Source organism: Chlorocebus sabaeus, chromosome 12 (assembly GCF_047675955.1).
Source record: "Chlorocebus sabaeus isolate Y175 chromosome 12, mChlSab1.0.hap1, whole genome shotgun sequence".
NCBI classification, from domain to species: domain Eukaryota; kingdom Metazoa; phylum Chordata; class Mammalia; order Primates; family Cercopithecidae; genus Chlorocebus; species Chlorocebus sabaeus.
In genome coordinates, this window is record NC_132915.1 from 104,601,645 (window position 1) to 104,607,644 (window position 6,000).

Genomic DNA, 6,000 nt, shown 5'->3' on the forward strand with positions numbered 1-6,000 from the left:
GCAGGTCACCCTGCGAGGTGGGTATGTGGCAACCAAGCTACGGGGAGGAATTCCTTGGTGGTAAGTGGGTTTCAGACCCGGGCCATCGGGCTCCAGCGTGGACATTTCTTTCTTTCTTTTTTTTTTTTCCCCCTTGAGACAAGAGTCTTGCTCTGTCATCCAGGGTAGAGTGTAGTGGCACCATCTCTGCTCACTGCAACCCCCGCCTCCCGGGTTCAATCAATTCTGCCTTTGCCTCCCAAGTAGTAGCCAGTATTACTGGTGCGCACCACCACGCCCGGCTAATTTTGTATTTTTAGTAGAGACGGGGTTTTACCATGTTGACCAGGCTGGTCTGGAATTCCTGACCTCAGGTGATCCACCCACCTTGGCCTCCCAAAGTGCTGGGATTACAGGCACGAGCCACTGTGCCTGGCTCAGTGTGGACATTTCTACCCACTGAGCCCAATAATGGCTGTGAATCTGTCCCATGAATGTTTACTGAGCACTTGCTCTGCCAGGCTCCAAGGAGACCCCGAGGACCATGGAGGAGGCAGATGTGGTTCTGTCCCTCACGGAGGTTTAAGGAGGACACAGTGGGGGTGTGTGGGGAGCTGTGGGAATGTCGTGGACAGGGTGGAGAGGCTTCCTTGAAGGCAGGATGAAGGCTCCAGCAGCAAGGCTGGGAGGTGGGCTGGGTGTCTGGAGCTGGGCAGTCGTTCCCTTGCTGGCTATGGATCCCAGGCCTGGCTTCTGCCCGGACTGTGCTCGCCTGGCCAGTCCTTCAGGAGTGGCTCCTGCCGTACTCCATGCAAGTTCCTGGTCCCCATGTCTCAGTTGCCACTCCTGCTCCAGGCCCCAGCAGCTGCCTGTCCCCTGACCTCTGGGGGTTCCCGTAGAGAGCTTGGAGTTGGGGGCTCCTGCACACAGCCTGTGTGTCTGGCCCTGAGCTTAGTGCTTGGAAGCTTTTCTTGCCTCATCCTCACAATGGGCAGTGACGTCCTCATTTCACAGAAGGGTCTGGGGTCTCTTTCCCGCCAAAGCTCATGCTCCTGCAGCCTCTCCATGGGACCTGACCTGAGGCCTTGGGTGGCATGGGCTGCCATGTGCTGCCTGTCCCCACTGTGGTGGCCTGAGAGCCCTCCTCCACTCCACTCTACCCCCTCCCCCTCCCCCTCCTCTTTCTTCTGCTCCTGTGCCCATCTCTCCAGGACTGACCCCAGACCCTGGTCCTGTGTGAAAGGCACCTCTTCCAAGGGCCCAGTTTTCTTTTTGGAGGCAGGGCTGGTTTGCACAAAGGTGACAAAGAGGCAGGACAGCAAGGACAGCAATGACCCCCTGGCTGATAGCATGCCTCTTGTGCAGATTGTGCTTTATGTGTCACCTCGTGGAGTCCCCACAGTGAGCCGAGAAGTCGGCATCACATTCGCAGTCAAGGGCTTTTGGTGGTGGGGCTCAGATTTTAGTGGTGTCACAGGGCCTCCAGCTTGTCCTAGTGAGTTCAGGGTGGTGCCCAGGTTTGTCTGACACCAGGTCCTACAAGGGCCAGCATGGTGGGGCACCCAGAGCCGGGCAAGGGAAAGATTGGCTATGGCCATGTGGCTCCTCGTTTTCCCCAGGGCAGTCTGTCTCCGCGGACAGCCATCAGGCCCCAAATCCAGGTGTCCTCCTTTTTATTTTTTTGAGACAGGATCTTGCTCTGTCACCCAGGCTGGAGTGCAGTGGCTTGATTTCAGCTCACTGAAGTGACCTCTGCCTCCCAGGTTCAAGTGATTCTCCTGGCTCAGCCTCCCGAGTAGCTGGGATTACAGGCACACACCACCATGCCTGGCTAAGTTTGTATTTTTAGTAGAGACGGGGTTTCACCATGTTGGCCAGGCTGGTGTCCAACTCCTGGCCTCAAGTGATCCACCCGCTTCAGCCTCCCAAAGTGCTGGGATTATAGGAGTGAGTCACCGTGCTTGGCCCAGGTGTTATCTTTTTTGTTTTTATTTTTTGAGACAAGGTCTTGCTCTGTCGTCCAGGCTGGTGCAGTGGCACGATCATAGCTCACTGCTGCCTTGGCCTCGTTTACCCTCTATCGCTTGAGAGTTTACCCTCCTGGGTCCACACCTGGGACTACAGATGTGCACCATTATGCCCAGCTAAATTTTAAAAACTTTGTAGAGTCAGGGTCTCCCAACGTGGCCCAAGCGGGTCTCAAACTCCTGAGCACAAGTGATCCTCGTGCCTCGGTCTCCCAAAGTGCTGGGATTATTACAGGTGTGAGCTACCACACCTGGTCCAGGTGTTATTCTGAATTCCTTTCTTTTCCTCCACCTCCCAAATCCAGCCCATGAGCAGGTCCTGTCGGGTCTCCCTCCAAATTGTAACCCAAATCTGCACCGCAGTCAGGGAGCACGGTTGGCTCTCCCAGGAGCGCTGACCAGCAGCATCTCCTCTCTGCTCTCCTGACTCCACTCTGCCAATGTCCCTGGGCTCTACTCTGAGGTACTTGAAGGTGACCCCCATCAGATCCCTGCTTGAAGGGTGGCTCCTGACTGTGCACAGAGGACCCCACGAGGTGATGAGCCACTGTGCCCCCCCGACTCGCCCACCCCCGTACTTCAGTCATGCTGCCCTCTCTCTGGTCCTCCAGAATGTCTTTTTTTCTTTTGAGATGGAGTCTTGCTCTGTCGCCCAGGCTGCAGTGCAGTGGCACGATCTCCGCTCACTGCAAGCTCTGCCTTCCGGGTTCATGCCATTCTCCTGCCTCAGCCTCCGGAGTAGCTGGGACTACAGGTTCCCGCCACCATGCCCAGCCAGTGTTTTGTATTTTTTTAAGTAGAGATGGGATTTCATTGTGTTAGTCAGGATGGTCTCGATCTACTGACCTCATGATCCTCCTTCCTTGGCGTCTCAAAGTGCTGGGATTACAGGTGTGAGCCACCGCGCCCAACCTGGTCCTCCAGAATGTCAACCTTGTTGCTGCCCCTGGGCCTTAGCACCTGCTGTTTCCTTGGCTTGCACTGCCTGAGCCCCAGGCTGAGCAGAGGCACCCTCTGGTTGTTCAGGGCCCAGTTCAGATGCCACCTCCCGAAAGAGGCGCCCCAGCTTTCTATATGTTGCTCCTGACTGAGCCTCCATCCGCCCTCTGTTCTAGTTGCCTTCCTGAGCCCATTTTTATCTCAAGTTTTATTATCTATGAACTTGTTTACTTAGTGATCAGCTCCCTCTCAGTGGGTGGTAAGCCCAGTGAGGGAGGGCACAGGCTTACTGTGGCCACCACTGAGCTCCCAGCACCCGGAGCAGGGGCTGGCCCAGAGTAGGTAGATGCCCAGTTACTACTTGCTGAACAATGAATGAATGAATGGATGAATAAAAAAGTAAGTCCTCTGTCCCTGGCCTTATCCTAGAAGAAGCTGAACAACAGGTGCTGGCCAGGGCCTCGGCTCCGATGTTGCTCTCCCCTCACTCCAATGCAGGAGCTCTGGGGGTCCCATGGAGGGCCCTGCGGGCAGGGCAGCTTCCTAGTGTCCCAAACTCTGAGGGTTTGTGCTTCTGCAGCTCACTCCCAAGCTTGGGCAGCACGCTTGGTGGAGACAGGCAGACTCATGGACTTGGCCTCAGGCAGGTGAAGTCTGTGGGACCTTCCCAAGGTTGGAGAGGCAGAGCAGCAAGGGAGAGGCTACGTGGGAGCCACGCTGCTTTTGATAAACTAATGATGCCGGCCGGGTGGGGTGACTCATGCTTGTAATGCCAGCACTTTGGAAGGCTGAGGTGGGCAGATCACCTGAGGTTAATAGTTCAAGACCAGCCTGGCCAACATGGTGAAATCCTGTCTCTACGAAAAATACAAAAAATTAGCTGAGTGTGGTGGTGGGCGCCTGTAATCCCAGCTACTCGGGAGGTTGAGGCGGGAGAATCACTTGAACCCAGGAGGCGGAGGTTGCAGTGAGCCGAGATCATGCCACTGCACTCCTACCTGGGCAACAGAGGGAGATTCTGTCTCAAACAAACAAAACAACAACAAACAACTAGTGATAACACCTGCCTTGCCAGGATAAAGGTCCCAGTGCTTGTCTTGGCACCCAAGGAGCAGTCGAGCCCCCTTTGCTGGCCTCCTTGCCTTCCTCTGGAACCTCTTCTGCTTCAGTGACAGAGCCAGGGCTCATTCACAGCTATGTTCTCAGTGCCTGCCTGACCCACATAAGTGGTTTTGTTGTGGTTGTTGTTGTTGTTGTTGTTTTTAGATGGAGTCTGGCTCTGTCACCCAGGCTGGAGTGCAGTGGTGCAATCTTGGCTCACTGCAGCCTCCACCTTCTGAGTTCAAGTGATCCGCCCACCCTAGCCTCCCAAGTAGCTGGGATTACAGGCACGCACCACCATGCCCAGCTAATTTTTATATTTTTAGTAGAGACAAGATTTCACCATATTGGCCAGGCTGGTCTCGAACTCCTGACCTCAGGTAATCCGCCCACCTTGGCCTCTCAAAGTGCTAGGATTACAAGCACAGTGAGCCACTGTGGCCGGCCAGAAGTGGGTTCCTTCCATGCGCCATTCTGTCCAGGTGCTGGGGACAGAGGGGTGAACTAGTGAATTTCCTGCCCTTGTAAAATTTGCTTCTAGTGAGGATGATAGACAAATAAATATACAGCAAAATACTGGGCAGCGATAAAGTCTATGAAAAAAATAAGAGTAATTGTGATAGAGAAATATTATTTCGAAGGGGGTAGTGAAGGTGGCATTTGAACAGGGACCTCAGTTCATGACAGAGATTACCCTGAAAGGAGCTGAGAGAACATTCTCGGCAGAGAGAACAGCAAGTACCAAGGCCCTGAGGTAGGAACAGCTTTGACACTTGGGGAACAGCAAGGAGGAGGCTGAAGGCATTGAGTGATGGGGAGGGGTGGCGATGAGTGGAGAGGCAGCGGGCTGTCTTAGCAGGGCCTTGCAGGCCATAGTAAGGACTCTGTGTTTGCCTTGCTTGCCCTTCCTGCTTTCTCTCCTTTTCTCCCTCCCTTCCTTCCTTTCTTCTCCCTTCCCCTCCCCTCCCCTCCCCTCCCCTTCCCTCCCCTCCCCTTCTCTTCTTTCCTTTCCTTATTTTGTTTCCTTCCTTCCCTCTCTACCTTCGTGCCTGCTCTCCCTCCCTCCTTATCTCTGTCTCTCTCTCTCTTTTTTTTTTTTTTTTTTTTTTTTTTGAGACAGGGTCTCACTCTGTCTCCCAGGCTGGAGTGCAGTAGTGCAATCATGGCTTACTGCAACCTTGACCTCCCAGGTCTAAGTGATCCTCCTACTTCAGCCTCCTAAGCAGCTGGGACTACAGGCATGCACCACCACACCCAGCTAGGCTTTTATTTTTTGTAGAGACAGGGTATCCCTATGTTGCCCAGGCTGGTCTCAAACTCCTGGGATCAAGTGATCCTCTCGCCTTCGCCTCCCAAAGTGCTGGGATGACAGGCATGAGCTGCTGCGCCTGGCCTGTGTTTTGTTCTGAGTGGAGTAAGGGCAGTGGTGTGCTCACACTGGCTTGCGAGAGCTGACTGTGCACATTCCTCTCCCTCTCCATGTTGGCACGTTGGTAACTAGGAATTGGCAAAAATGGGAGTGTTTACACCACAGGAATTGGCAGATTTTACAAGTGAGCTCCACCCACCAGCTGGTTTTACACATTTACACTACTGGGAAGGTTTGAGATGGGGAGAGCCATGATTTGACTTCAACATGTTCGTGTGTACAGGAGTGGAGAGGAGGAGAATGGCAGGTAGGAGGGCAAGCGCAAACACAGGAAGACCAGGGAGATCTGCAGGGAGGTTGGTGCGCTAGTCCAGGCAAAACGTGGTGTGGCTGGGCTGGGAGAGCAAGAGCAGTGGTACTCAGGTAGATTGTGAAGCTCTTCTTCTTCTTCTTTTTTGAGATGGAGTCTCTCTCTGTCACCAGACTGGAGTGCAATGGTGTGATCTCGGCTCACTGCAACCTTTGCCTCCTGGGTTCAAGTGATTCTCCTGCCTCAGCCTCCCAAGGAGCTGAGACTACAGACAT